Here is a 16,421-nt window from a genome sequence, read left to right on the forward strand (position 1 = left end):
CATCGAGGAGAGGGCAAGCCTTAGGATTTTTTAGTTGGTTGCTGTATAAGAAGCGCAGATATTCTCGTAGAAAATGAAACAGTACGTTGGTATATATCAGCACCCTGACCATATACATATGGAAAACTGTGGACAAAATATGGAAGATGACATAAAATCGGTAAAATTCGAGGAAAACCTGGTATAATCGCGAAAAATTGATGTGAGATACGTAAAAATTAAGGGTAATACCACGAAATATGTAAAATCGCGAAAACCTAGTAAAATTACGGAGATTGACTGTGAATGAATAAAATTTAAGACCAATACCATGAAAAGAGTACTGAGCAGATTCAATAAATTTGCGTGTTCTGGAGGAGGAGAGTTGAGTGATGTTACATATAGACACCTTAATAGTGGAGAGAGGAGGCATTCTAGAGACATGACGTTTTGGCGAAATGGCAATGAGCAATACAGTCTAACATCGGACCATGATTCTGTGTGCAAGAGGAAAGTTACCAGGAGTGGTGGTAAACTGCAGTAAGACTGTTACATATGCTATGGCTACTAGCCGTACTGTTTATTTCCCTATAGAATGTTACTGTTTCTCCGTATGCATTTTCGGCTGTGGACGATCATTTTATAGGGCTGTTGTGAAAATATCACAATTTCCGAACCGTAATCTGGCACGAACTTCGTAAACAGCAGGTGTCATGTACCTCTGGAAACCTATGTAGTGTTTGTGTTACAAAGAATCTATGTTTTCCTTTGTGTGTAAGGTAGTAGTTTTATGACTTTACAGTTTGTCACCATAGTTTATTGTAGAGATTCTTGCATAGAGAACGTATGTCAGGAGTATTAACAGTGTTGCGTTCCGCACGACTAACAGGTTGGAAACCGCACCACGCTAGCGTTACAGTCTGTTTTAAGTGCAGAACCATGTAGCCTTGGGAATGCATGTGTTTATGTTCCATCATCGTTTCTCTCTTACCAATACCTTCTTGGTACTGACCTCAGTCACTAGAACAATACTTCTGAATTGACAGTGCAGTCAATTTACTTAAAATGCTTCAAATTACATCCGTCTGGAACTCCATCATACATAAACCACACGTTTCTTCTTCATAACCGTCTCTTATACGCTCTCTTATATCACCACAACACCCTCATATCTACTATAACCGAAAGGGGTGCTAACGTTCTCGATATTCGAGCATCTGAAGAGATCTTGTACCCTTGGATGGTTGCCATGAGAAAGATTGGTGCACAACAGTGTTCGCTGAATGGCAGTTACGGACTTGGCTTGCTCTGTTCCTCCAAGAGACGTTGAATGTACCGGTATACTTCTGGTCAGATGCGATTCTCCTAAGAAGGTGAGAATGCTCTGTGACTCCCATCCACATAGGGAAAGATAATCAGTCGTAATCGTAAATTATGGCCTGAGACAGAGGTGCTAGAAATATGTAGATCGCTGTATGTTATGTGTGTGTGTGTGTGTGTGTGTGTGTGTGTGTGTGTGTGTCTGTGTGTTCGAGTAGTGGCAATGAATGGACGTACTGCAGAGTCATCTGCCTACATTCAAGATCTAGTATATGGTACTCGCAAAGTAGTGGAGCTGTGATTTAGCAATAATGCAGAATCTTTGAAGCATGCTGCTGTGTCACTGCCTGTCTTTGGCAAACTGGTAAAATTGCTAAAACTGATCGCACCATAAACTGTGATGCTTATTACAGTATATCGGCTGTGTCTTTTCCATCCCATCAACCTACTGGCACACTGTTGTGCGACTGACATCACTTGTTTGAGATGGAGACAGAAACTTGGTGGGGGCACAACACGTTCTGGAGATGGCTAGCACCGAAACAGTGATCGCGCACATGACTGCAATATGAGGAATCAGTTGAAATGGAACACTGAGCCATCTGCTACCGTATCACTATCAAAGATGAGTTTAAATGTAGAGGCCAACAATCAACTTTGGACAGCGATTTGGAAATGCTCCACAGTGCTGGGAAACTCTTCCAGATTCCTAATGTTGTGACTATCTTTTATTTCAATCATCCAGTACGTGTGTTGTGGGTGTAGCAGCAACGTGATTTACACTGTGCGATGTCCAGTTTTCAGTGAGAGACAAGGAATTGAAACTTGTTAATATCAGTTTAGAAACTGACACATACCTCAAAGTTGTATTGGAAAAAACAAAATGTTGGCTGTTTACAAAGCTGTAGTAATACAGTGTTTGGGTGTGTTACAGCAGAAAGAAACAATGTATCAGACAACAAAACAGGGACCCTCTCTTGTGACTTATAGTCTGTGGGATATGGTCTTCCCACAATACAGGCAATGAAACTTTGCACTGGTCTGTGCAAGTGACTTCAATCAATGGCCACCTGTTCCATTGAATTAGTACCTGTATGTTTAATTAGATTGCCACATACGTTCGATGCCAGCATGGAGACGGTATTTGTTTTCGATATATCCGTAGAGAGAGAAACAGTAAAATCTTATTGAGCTCTCTGTCAGATGAATGTAGCAGAGCTTCTATACCTCAGAGTTTTTCTCTGTTGAATGGAACAAAGTAACGATGATAGAAGGCTTGGGTGACAGACAAAATAATGATGATAGAATATTTGTGTGACAGACGTGTTTGCACCCTGAGGGACGCAGATCCCCTTTGAAATGCAGTACTTGTATGTAGTTTGAAGACGCACAGCAATGCAGTAACAAAACCGTAGTCCTTCTTCCAGTGCTTCTTCCAGTTCCCATAGTGTCTTTCGCACTATCTCGTGTCGAATGAAAAAGCTTTCTTTAGGCGCTGACCTTACGTGTCGTACGCCATTGGCGGAGTTACGACAAAATGTCCCCGTTTATACTTATTGGTAAAAAAAAGACGGTCCTGTCACATTAACTCAGCTTATCCCTTTTCTCACAGGATGCAGGTGGTGGTAGATATAGCTCTCTCCGACTTCTGGTCAGTTCCGACTTAAATTGGGACTGTCACATTGACTAAGTTGCAGCAAGGGCAGGGCGGAGCTGAGAAACAGTTACAACATGCAGAGGGACTGTCTAAAGTCACGTTGGAGTTTCGCTGTAGCAGATAGGTTCATAAAGGGTGACACGTTTCAGGATATGAAAGCGGCGTGAAAATGGTTCACCAGTGGTTGTAATTATTGAAAGACAGCTCAATAGGATCCAACGCAAGTATGGTGGTTGAAAGGAAAGACATGATTTCAGATCACAGACAGTATTTTTACTGTAAATCGTAATGCTATCAGAATGCCTTGTGTGTACCTATAGAACCATGACCAATTTTTATGCAGGGTGACATTAATATAATTGTTGTGATCGTGCTTTTAACAGCACGGTCCTTACTCGAAATGCATGTTTTCGGCGGTAAAATCTTTCTGTGATTAGTTTCAAATGTCAGTTCTCAATAGTGTTCCTAGAAAAGATCATTGCCTTCCTTCCGGGACTCCCATTTGAACTATCTGGTGACTGTAATTCGAATACTGAAAAAGAAAAATTTCTCGCCATGCAAAATGACTCTCATGATCAATTTAATCAATTAGTCTATCAATTTGATATCAATCGCATACCGCCTGGCGTCTGAAGGTGATGCCTAGGGCACCACGGACTTGACGGATTTTTTCGTTGGGACGACATCTTTTAACGATATTTGACTCTCTCACCTGCACAGGGAGAGACGACCATCTCAATAAAATCGGATATATTACCTAACTTATAAACTGATACTTTGTTTGAAGCTTATATTTACAACTTCTCTGTGCTGTTACCTTAAGAGAGAGTCTGAAAGTGAGAAGGCATCCTGCCTGACAGTGATAGGTCTTAGCACTCCATCATGATCCAAAAGAGTTTAATATGCTAGTCCAGTGATGCAGGACATGACAGATGAGAAAACATATTTTTCTACCTAATGAGAGAATACTCAGAGGGTACAAAGCCTAAGCCATAGTGCTGTACAGGATTTTCACAACAAGTAACGATACATTAAAGATATGAAAACGCGAGTATGGTCCGAATTCTCCTGTCTTCGAAAATAACTCCTATAAAAGGGAGAAATCTATACTTTGCGTGAAAAATTCTCGGTGCGAGGTCAACAATATCGCTGCCTCCGAATGGACAAAGTAGATTTTTTAAACTTGTGGGTATATGTCGGTCTGGAATTGTTTAGAATTATTGTATACATCCCAGATGCAGATGATTGTTTCAGAGAGCACCATGGATGGCTGCAAGGGTGGTCACGAGGCTTTGACGATTGGCAGTAACAGATTAACTCAGCCTGTGACTTGTACAAAGAATGCTCCGACCTGTCTGATCTTGCCCATGGCAGTGAGAGCTGATGAAGTGACTAGTGTGCTGGGTGAGCATGACAGTTGTGGACGTGTGTATTCTGTGTGAGAGAAGATTCAAAATGATGGATGTTTGTGCTGGACGTATTGACAACATCCGACTTCCCACTACTCCACTCATCCCGAGATGCCCTCCATGGCCGGGTGTGGTGCACTCTAGCGTACACGAGCATCCACGACTGTGACTGCAATTACGGCTCTGCTCCTGAACGTCGGCTCTGGCGCTTTATGAGGGGACAGGCGCACTGCGTGTGGACCTCAGGATAAGAGCACTCAAGATGTGTGAGCGTTTTCAGCTATCTCCGACTTCTAGGCATGATAACAGTTGCTACAGACGTAAGCGTGGTTTAAGTGTGTCGTGTTCAGTGCTTCTCAATACATTGCAGTCGGCTCTGTCTTGTAGTAGTACTTACTGTTGTCTCTATTCTATTGTGCAGTAGACCCTTCCTCCCTCCTGAATGTAGTGGAGAGTACCAATTTAGGAAGAGTATAGTACTTTTAAAAACCCCACTGCGACGTCAGATTCACGATTGATCAATTTGTTGTTTCCGATAGCTGCACTGTGTGTATGCATGCGTTCGATATGGGAAGGCATGTCCATTGTGGACGGGGTTATCCTGTAGTCATCAGATGGCGCGCTTTGTGATAGCGAGTTTGTGTGGTCGTCCGGATTTTTTTTTCACCAGATATGTTTAATGGAAACGTTGAAGTGGAGGGAGGTGTTTATGATCTCAAACATCAGTACATACAAACCTCAGATATATTTAGCACTATGATCTAATTGTGATGGTAATTTGATTACTTGATTTTCGTAATACTCAAACATTGAAAATATATTTTATTATGAAGAAGGATCATTGTAAGGTGCAAGTGAGTGTTTTAAGCGATCTATGTGATTCATGTAAATTGTTAAACGATTAGTTTGACAGGGTAGTGCAAATGGATAAGTTCACTCTATTTTTTATGCCGAAATTGCGTCAGCTTTCCCTCTGTCTGCATCATTAGCCAATAGCAATACAATATTCTGACGTGAGACGAAAATCTCCATCTTCATGTTTGGAGATGTTGGTTCACACAGACCAGCTGAGAGTGGCCTCTTGAGAGAGACAGAGACAGGAAGCCAGTCTGGATTTCGCCAATCAACAGAATGCCGGCAGTTGACGCTTTGTTTGGAGGCTGCGAGATCAAAGGAGGCCGATATCCGGTCTGTGGTCGGTGGTATTTAGTAACGTGATGTGTAATTAAGAGGTTTGGGTTCATTTGACTTTCGTGGCGGCGCCCCAAAGATAGCCACTCACGCAGGGGATCCCAAACGGTAGCCACTATGTCACATTTCATTCTGTTCATAGGTAATTACAGTTAGTATGTCATGGGAAGCAATGGTGGAGGATGTAGTCATGACATCTACCCAAGTGGGGGAACACTGTCTCCTACAAACTGAATAAATAAAGACTATGTATCAGTATATTATTGGCTTTGATTTTAATTTTGTTTCAGGAGATCATTCCTCTCCAGCACAGACTGAGTCGTTTTCCCACAAATATCCAGATTTTGGAGGGGAGCAGAAGGACTGGAAGATTTTTCAGAGGGGGCAGGGGATTAATTAATTGATAAATTAAATTAACTAATGAATCAAATTGATATCAAAAGTATGCTTGTATCAGGGAGGGGAGTTTGCAGAGGAATGCAGGAAGCGGAGAGGGAGTGGAGGAGTAGCAGGAGGAGGGGGATGGGTGGGGGGAAAAAACAGGTTAAGGATCTGTAAATAAAAAGGATTATCCCCAGGAGGTCATAATCCTCCTAGCAGAACAACAGGTTAAGGACCTGTCAATCAAAAGAAAACAATAGGGTCGCCCCTGAATGTATACTTCCCTCTAAACGTAGGCAATCCACACTAACAAACCGCTCTCATCCCATTCTTGCCCCCCAACTCTCGATAAGCTCGTATTTTTTTCACTAAACAGCAGTGTGGAACGGTGTCCAATACCTTTCTGCAGTCAAGGAACATGGCATCAACCTGAGCGCCATTGTCTATGGCACTGTGGATTTCATGGAGGAACAGAGCTAAGTTTCATAGGATCTCTGTTTGCAGAACTCATGCTTACTTTTATAGAGAAGATTTTCGTTCTCCAACAACATCATAATTCTTGAGCATAAAACATGTTCCATAATTTACAAAAAATTGACGTTAACGATATAGGTCTATAATTGTGTGCATCTGTCTTACAGCCCTTCTTAAAAACAGGGATGACTTGCACTTTCCTCCAGTCGCTAGGTACCCTTCGTTGCTCAAACAAACTCTGGTGCACAATCTTTGCAGAATCTTATAGGTAAATCATCTGGTCCCGACACCTTTCCACTACCAAGCCGCTGTATTTCTTTTTTTATTCTGTGATTGGTTATCTCAGTATCTGTCATTTTGACGCTCACACGATCTTCCAAGTGAATCAGTTTTGGAAGGCTGAATTCCGTACTTGGGACTTCTCTCTGTCATCTTCCGTTTCGTTGCCAGTGTGGTAACTGAGTGAGTCAATATATGATTTTGACCAACTTACTGATTTTACATACGACCAAAACCTCTTAGGGTTTTTACTCAGATCAGTTGATAAAGTTTTACTTTCAAAGTCATTGAACGATTCTCTCATTGCTGTCCTTATGCTCACTTTCGATTCGTTCAGCTTTCGTTTGTGAGCTAAGCTTTCACTACTCTTGAATCTAATATGAAGTTCTCTTTCTTTACGTAGGATTTTCTAACATGCTGTTATACCATGGTGGGTCTTCCCATCCCTTAAGACATTAGTCTAGGGCATTTTTCACCATTCCTTTGAATTTTTTTTCCATTTTCTTCACACACCGTCGTCCTTAGCACCGAATATTTGGTACTGACTACTCACATACTCTGAAATTTGTATCCTATCACACTTAATAAACCAAAAATATCTTCCTACCTTTCTTAATGTTCTTTGTCAGACCTGTCGTCATAGATACTATCACAGCCTTGTGATCACTGATACCTTCCTCTACGTTATCTGATTCGATAGGTTCAGGTCTGTTTGTTGCCACGAGGCCTAAGACGTTATCCTCACGAGTTGGTTCTCTAACTGACTGCTCAGAGTAATTTTCGGACGACACATCAAGAACGATGTGATACGAATCCCTGTCTCTGACACCAGTTTTTATAGGTTAATACTCCCAATCTGCACTTGGCAAGTTGAAGTCACCCCCTATTACAACGGCATGATCAGGAAAATTACTAACTCGATTCTGCAAGTTCTGTCTGAAGCGCTCCACCACTAGAGCTCCTGATCCAGGCGGGCTACAAAAGCAACCGATTACCATTTTTGACAGATCTTTGATACCTAACTTTACTCATGTTAATTCACAATCTGAATCCGTGATAACCTCGCTAGATTTTATCGAATTTCTTACTGAAACAAATACGCCGCCACCATTGGCGACTAACTTATCCTTACGATAAATATTACAATCTTAACTTTGGATTTCGTTTTCATTAACGTACAGTTTCAGCCAACTTTCTGCTTCTAATACTGTTTGTGCTTTATAACCTTCAGTAAGAGATACTAATTCTTATACCTTTCCTTGCATGCTCCTGTAATTTACTAAAATCATATTAACCTTTTCTATCACTAGTCTCTGAGGACATTGTGGCCAGTTTATCAGGCAAATCGTCTTTGTTCCCAAGGAAGGGTTTCTCTAACCCAGAAAAGCCTCATGTGCACGCCACACTTACTCCGCTACCCTAGTAGCCGCTTCTTGTCTGTAGTGAGCGCCTGTTCTATTAAGGGGAACCATGCAGTTCCGCACCCGATAGCGGAGGTCGAGAAACTCGCTTCCGATACCGTCGCAGGAATTTTAATTTGTTTTAATTTTGAAATTTTAGCCGCAGATTTCCTTATCTGATATTTCAGGGCTGAGGATCCTCTCCCTTTTGCGTGTAACAGAGTATTTTCACTAATGCAGAGTACACCAGATCATGGAACTGTAAGTGTTCGGTCTTGTATCCAACAAAAGATTGTGGATTAAGCAGCTGTCCGGCGGTTTTCTCCATTTTTCGGAACGGGCTTGTACAGTCGCGGGTGCCCATAAGAAGAACTCTCTGTCAAATCACAAGAGTTTAACTAGACATTGCTCTATACGGGCACCGTATTTAGTTTACTATCCGCTGTACAATCCAGATGTCAAACAAAATATATTTAGTCATGAACTAGTACCTATTTACCATATTTCGGTAAAAATACGACATAATGTAATTGAGTCTACACGTGTCGTCACCGTTGACCAGCCAATGAGACACGCACATGAGTATCACTGACTGGGAGAAACGGTACAATGATTACTGCATTACAGTACTGCCAAATGTTTTCCGTGATTTCCCTAAAACACTGTCTGTAGAACAAGGGCTTATTCCTTTGAAAGCAGTACAATAATTTTTTTAACTCATCTTTATCCATTCCAAGCTTATGCTCCGTCCTACAGTTCTTAACGTGATGCCAAATCCAGTAGTTCCAACTCTTCCTTCCTTTCCTTCTTGCTTTACTTCAGGTAAGGTGGGAATACTACCCCTGTATTCAATATCTTGTGTGTGTGGCTTGGACTGTCTCCAGAATCTTTATACGCCGTTGGACACTCACTGCTGGACAGGAGTGCTCTACTGTATAATTTTCTTTGCGTTAGGATATTCAGCAATATGCTCCCACATCTTTTCTAAAGTTATCCATTTGCCGAGTTACAAGATCTACCTTGCTCGATTTGTTTATTATTGCAATTATAATTTCCCATTACAGTGTGTCCCCTAGTCCAGTTGCAAGTTCTCTTGTCTTACCTAGCCATTCCCAACATTCAACGGCCACACAGTAAGCTGTTGCCACAAAGCGACTTGATAGCGGTGTTCGCGAAATATGAATTTTCCAATTTTCTTGCTGTAAGAAATACTGAATGTAAATGAAACAAAAGTACGTCAACTTCTGTAGCTGGTTCTTCGATAGTGATTCTCTTCTTCTTTTGAAAAATTAAAAACCACTTCTTCCGGTTTTCTGCACTTTCGTCACTATAAAATATTTCTCATTCGATTCTGAAGTAACTAATTGCTACAAAAAGTTGATATTTGATATTTGCATATCTTGTAATTTCATATTATAGCTTGATGATGAAGTATCTGTTCTGTCGATGTTGGTCATAGTTACTGTAATACTTGCTTTCCAAGTACTATGTAGCATAAATGTTGAAGGGCTTGCAGTGAAAAATGTGGTCGCTGGCTACTTCACGTTTCGTACGTTTTAGGTGATGTGCGGCTGAGAACCAGATGTAGCTAATATATCTAAGCTGTTTTTAAAGTTGGAACGAAAGCCATATCTCAGTGCAGTATGGAAAAGACAGAAGTTAATGTACTTTGTGTGTGCACGCTAGCGCCGTACGCTCTGCCTGAGCGCGCCACGGCCAACTAGCGTAGCCTACAGCTCAGTTGTGAACATTTCGTGGAAACGCAGACACCCTTTTCAAATTAATAATCGTGAATTATTATTTTACTACTGGCAGAAAACGTTCTACTCCAACAATTGCATAATGGAAAAGTTGAAATATGTCTTATCTCCAAAACAAGGCTTGACAAAAATTTCGACAACAATTTAGTGTACGAAACTTATCAGTCGTCAGTTGTTAAACGAACAGAAAGTTCTGCGAGTTCTTCAGGTTAAATATTTCCCAGTTTAACTATTTCCTAGATCCCGTCAAAGAAGCTTTCGGGAAGAAATCATCAAATAGATATTTGTATCTAATAATAACACTTAATGCGAAATTAGCCATAACACTAAAGAAACAAAGCTCAAAATACTATGAAAACAACAGCAGTTTACTTATAATTTATTTTGTTTAATTGGTGTTTTTCCATATACTTGATAAATACCAACAAAAGTAGAAAAGTTGCATTTTCACTTCAGGTAGAACATTCTACCGTTTTCAAGATAGTAAAGCAAATTTACATTAAAATAAGGCACGTTTTGCATAACTACGTAACAAATTATCTTAACTGTGTCGTCACTTATCAATCTGAGCCTATCGTGACCACAGAGACATTCTCTCTAGTTTCTCCTAACGCAGTTAACTGCACAGCTAGCAATGTCGCGTTTTTAGTAACGGGTAGTTTCTCAGATTATCACGTTTTACATTTGAATAAATGAATACCTTTAAAGGAAAGAGAACCAAGCGATACCTTTGCGAAACTGTATCCAAGATCTAATTTCTTTTTTTGTGTTGCTACATGTACACTCGGTAAACCGCTATGAAGTAAGTAGCAGTGGGTATGTCTCATTGTACCAGTTGTAACGGATTTTTCCAGTTCCATTGACGTATGAAGAGTGGGATAAATCACTATTTAAATGCCTCTGTGCGTGCTGTAATTAGTCTTACCTTGTCCACACGATCCACATGGGAGCGATATGTAGGAGGTTGTAGTATGTTCCTAGAGTCATCGTTTAAAGCCGGTTCTTGAAACTTTGTAAATATACTTTCTCGGGCCTATGTGTATCTATAAGTATCTGCCAGTTCAGTTCTTTCAATATCTCAGTGACACTCTTCCTCAAATCAAACAAACCTGTGACCATTCGTGCTGCGGTTCTCTGTATACATACAGTATCCCCTGTCAGTCCTCTTTGGTATGAATCCTACACACTTGAGCAATATTCTAGAATGGGTGAGATGTAAGCAATCGCCTTTGTAGACTGACTGCATTTCCCCAGTGTTCTACCAACAAACAGAAGTATGATACCTGCCCTTCCCTGGTTACCCATGACTGAACCTATGTGATCGTTCCATTTCAAATCCCTACAAATAATTACAATCAGGTATTTGACGACTTGGCTTATTCCAGCTGTGACACGTTGATATTGCAGTCATACGACACTTTTTTGTTTTGTTTTGTAAAGAGCACAATTTTACATTTCTGAATATTTAAATCAATGGCATTTTAGCAAGACCTCAGTGAATATTTGCACAGCTTCTTTCAGACAGTACTTCACAATACATAATTACATGATCTGCAAAAATCTGAAGCTACTATTAATATTTTTCGTAAGGTCCTAAATGCACAACATGAATAGCAAGGTCTCAATACACTTCCTGGAGTACACTCGAATTAACGTCAATATCTCTTGATGGCTCTCCATCCAAGATAGCTTGCTGCATCTTCGCTAACGAAACTCCTCACTCGAGTCGTCACAAATTTCAATTGATACCCCATACGATCCTACTTATGATAGTAAGCATGGATGTGGTAAATGCTTTTCGGAAATCGAGAAATACTACATCCAGCTAAATGTAAATGTAGGGTTTACCCTGGAATGAACCTTAACTAATTGCAAAGAGTGTTACAAACGCTCAAAACTGTTCTTGCTCATTGTGCCACTATATGTTATCACAATCATTAATACAGCACCACTTAATTATCGGTTATTTACTGCTCTTTATGTTGCAAAAAAATGGTTCAAATGGCTCTGAGCACTGTGGGACTTAACATCTGTGGCCATCAGTCCCCTAGAACTTAGAACTAATTAAACCTAACCAACCTAAGAATATCACACACATCCATGCCCAAGGCAGGATTCGAACCTACGACCGTAGCGGTCACGCGGTTCCAGACTGAAGCGCCTAAAACCGCACGGCCACACCGGCCGGCTCTTTATGTTGCACTAATCAGAATTTACATGTTATTAATTGTTGAAGAACATGGGCGAAACTATGTTAAATTAACTACAAAAAAAAGGAACATACGATAAAAAACACAAATCTTAAGAACTAATGACTGTAAATGTGTAATACGATTTCCGACAACATACACTGCCTTGACGTATGTGTAATTGTATGATGATAATTTTTCATATCAAAATTCCAATAAAATTTCGGTTAAAATGTTTTTTACTACTGACTTAACTGAGACTTAAATTAGATGATATGTCAATCGGTGCATGTCACTGATACCTTCAATTTAAGCGCTCGTTCTTTATGGTAATTGAGACATTACACAAATTATTAATCATTTACTGAGTGAAGGTTATGTAAAACTACTCGGCACTGTATCATCCTATACACAGTCCAACTGAGAGCCGCGCATTGGTCGAATCATGCCGCTTTCCTCTTTCAATTGACTTGTCGTCCTTCTTAGTACTAATTATCGCTTGCGCGGTACGAGAGCAAATACCAACAATAGTTGGTTTCCACCAACGGCTGAGCTGGCGCCACATCCGTTACATTCATAGTTTTACAGAAGCACGACGCCCTTTTCATCTCCCAGCGGCCAGCGCGCTACGGGGCATACATGCATAGCTACACGGGCCCCAGTATGCCGGCTCACCAGCAGCAGCCCCCATCGACACCGGGCCTCTTCTGGTGTACCCGTGGCCCGCGGTCGGCGGCAGTGAGTGCTTGCAGCCGCATTCTCTGCCGTGTTCTCACACTGACGGAGGAGCCAGCAGTGGCGGCAGGCACATCTGTCGTCGTAGTAAGCATGCAGTGCACTCAGAGGAAGTCATGCAAACAGAAAAACTCACCCAACAGGTGAGGAAATACAATTTATTGTTCGATACAGGAGATGCAGATTGTAAGAACATTTTCCAGAAGGACGAAGCATGGAGGGATATATCTGCTAAACTGGTACCAAATCGTAAATATTTTTGCAAAAATTTTAATTTTCACACCTGCAGTAAGTTACATAAAATGAAGTACAATACGGCGCTAAGTACTGGAAAACAGTGTGTATTACATCTTAAAACATCTAAAGGATATTACAGCAAGAATATAAGCAACCATGTGATCAAAATGGAAAGCAACGCGTAGAAAATCGAACTACATGTAAGACAATTGCGTGTCGCATTCAAAGGAAAATTAATTGTGCAGCCTCACATCATATTTCTGATGTCAAAACGAATTATTTCCATGCTTATTTCTAACATTCACAACTGAAGATGTTATTCCATACACTTGATTTATAATACAATGCAATACCTCCTATCTTACGAGAAATTGTATACTCAAACATTTGCAGTCAGTAAAGAGTTTACCTACTCATTAAAATTGAACAAAGCCCAGGGCCCAATGGAATCCCTACCACATTTTATATCGCGCCTGAATTAGCCCCACGGTTTACTATAATTTGTTACACACCCCTCTAACAAAAAACCGTGTCCAGTAATTGGCAGGAAGCATAGGTCACATTAATCTACAAGAAGGGTGATAGAAGTGATCCACAAAACTACCGTCCAACTCAACGTAAATTGGTTGTTCAAAATGGTTCAAATGGCTCTGAGCACTACGGGACTTAACTTCCTGAGGTCATCAGTCCCCTAGAACCTAGAACTATTTAAACCTAACTAATCTAAGGACAACACACACATCCATGCCGGAGGCAGGATTCGAACCTGCGACCGTAGCGGTCGCGCAGTTCCAGACTGTAGCGCCTAGAACCGCTCGGCCACTTCGGCCGGCTCAAATTTGTTGCATTTTGGAACACATTCTCAGCTTGAACATAAAGAGATATTTCGAAGAGAATGACCTCCGTACCATTCAGCATAGATATCGAATATATCGGTCACGTAAAAGGTAACTTGCGCTTCTCTCGCATAAAATATTGAAAGCCATAAATGAAGGCACTCAGCTAGATGCAGTCCGGCCCCGGCAGCTGAGTGGTCAGCGCGACAGAATGTTAAGCCTAAGAGTCTGGGTTCGATTCCCGTCTGAGTCGGAGATTTTCTCCTCTCAGGGACTGTGTGTTGTGTTGTCCTAGTCATCCTCATTTCATCCCCATCGACTCGCAAGTTGCCGAAGTAGCGTCAGATCGAAAGAATTGCACCTGGCGAACGGACTACCCGACGGGAGGGCCTAGTCACACGACATTTACATTTAGCTGGATGTAGTACTTCTCGATTTCCGAAAAGTATCTACCACATCCATGCTTACTATCATAAGTAGGATCGTATGGGGTATCAATTGAAATTTGTGACGACTGGAGTGAGGAGTTTCGTTAGCGAAGATGCAGCAAGCTATCTTGGATGGAGAGTCATCAAGAGATATTGACGTTAATTCGAGTGTACTCCAGGAATGCTATTCATGTGGTGCATTTAGGACCTTACGAAAAATATTAATAGTAGCTTCAGATTTTTGCAGATCATGTAATTATGTATTGTGAAGTACTGTCTGAAAGAAGCTGTGCAAATATTCACTGAGGTCTTGCTAAAATGCCATTGATTTAAATATTCAGAAATGTAAAATTGTGCTCTTTACAAAACAAAACAAAAAAGTGTCGTATGACTGCAATATCAACGTGTCACAGCTGGAATAAGCCAAGTCGTCAAATACCTGATTGTAATTATTTGTAGGGATTTGAAATGGAACGATCACATAGGTTCAGTCATGGGTAACCAGGGAAGGGCAGGTATCATACTTCTGTTTGTTGGTAGAACACTGGGGAAATGCAGTCAGTCTACAAAGGCGATTGCTTACATCTCACCCATTCTAGAATATTGCTCAAGTGTGTAGGATTCATACCAAAGAGGACTGACAGGGGATACTGTATGTATACAGAGAACCGCAGCACGAATGGTCACAGGTTTGTTTGATTTGAGGAAGAGTGTCACTGAGATATTGAAAGAACTGAACTGGCAGATACTTATAGATACACATAGGCCCGAGAAAGTATATTTACAAAGTTTCAAGAACCGGCTTTAAACGATGACTCTAGGAACATACTACAACCTCCTACATATCGCTCCCATGTGGATCGTGTGGACAAGGTTAGACTAATTACAGCACGCACAGAGGCATTTAAATAGTGATTTATCCCACTCTTCATACGTCAATGGAACTGGAAAAATCTGTTACAACTGGTACAATAAGACATACCCACTGCTACTTACTTCATAGCGGTTTACCGAGTGTACATGTAGCTACACAAAAAAAGAAATTAGATCTTGGATACAGTTTCGCAAAGGTATCGCTTGGTTCTCTTTCCTTTAAAGGTATTCATTTATTCAAATGTAAAACGTGATAATCTGAGAAACTACCCGTTACTAAAAACGCGACATTGGTAGCTGTGCTGTTAACTGCGTTAGGAGAAACTAGAGAGAATGTCTCTGTGGACACGATAGGCTCAGATTGATAAGTGACGACACAGTTAAGATAATTTGTTACGTAGTTATGCAAAACGTGCCTTATTTTAATGCAAATTTGCTTTACTATCTTGAAAACGGTAGAATGTTCTACCTGAAGTGAAAATGAAACTTTTCTACTTTTGTTGGTATTTATCAAGTATATGGAAAAACACCAATTAAACAAAATAAATTATAAGTAAACTGCTGTTGTTTTCATAGTATTTTGAGCTTTGTTTCTTTAGTGTTATGGCTAATTTCGCATTAAGTGTTATTATTAGATACAAATATCTATTTGATGATTTCTTCCCGAAAGCTTCTTTGACGGGATCTAGGAAATAGTTAAACTGGGAAATATTTAACCTGAAGAACTCGCAGAACTTTCTGTTCGTTTAACAACTGACGACTGATAAGTCTCGTACACTAAATTGTTGTCGAAATTTTTGTCAAGCCTTGTTTTGGAGATAAGACATATTTCAACTTTTCCATTATGCAATTGTTGGAGTAGAACGTTTTCTGCCAGTAGTAAAATAATAATTCACGATTATTAATTTGAAAAGGGTGTCTGCGTTTCCACGAAATGTTCACAACTGAGCTGTAGGCTACGCTAGTTGGCCGTGGCGCGCTCAGGCAGAGCGTACGGCGCTAGCGTGCACACACAAAGTACATTAACTTCTGTCTTTTCCATACTGCACTGAGATATGGCTTTCGTTCCAACTTTAAAAACAGCTTAGATATATTAGCTACATCTGGTTCTCAGCCGCACATCACCTAAAACGAACGAAACGTGAAGTAGCCAGCGACCACATTTTTCACTGCAAGCCCTTCAACATTTATGCTACATAGTACTTGGAAAGCAAGTATTACAGTAACTATGACCAACATCGACAGAACAGATACTTCATCATCAAGCTATAAT

The sequence above is a fragment of the Schistocerca serialis genome, chromosome 6 (genome assembly GCF_023864345.2).
Source record: "Schistocerca serialis cubense isolate TAMUIC-IGC-003099 chromosome 6, iqSchSeri2.2, whole genome shotgun sequence".
Classification (NCBI taxonomy): domain Eukaryota; kingdom Metazoa; phylum Arthropoda; class Insecta; order Orthoptera; family Acrididae; genus Schistocerca; species Schistocerca serialis.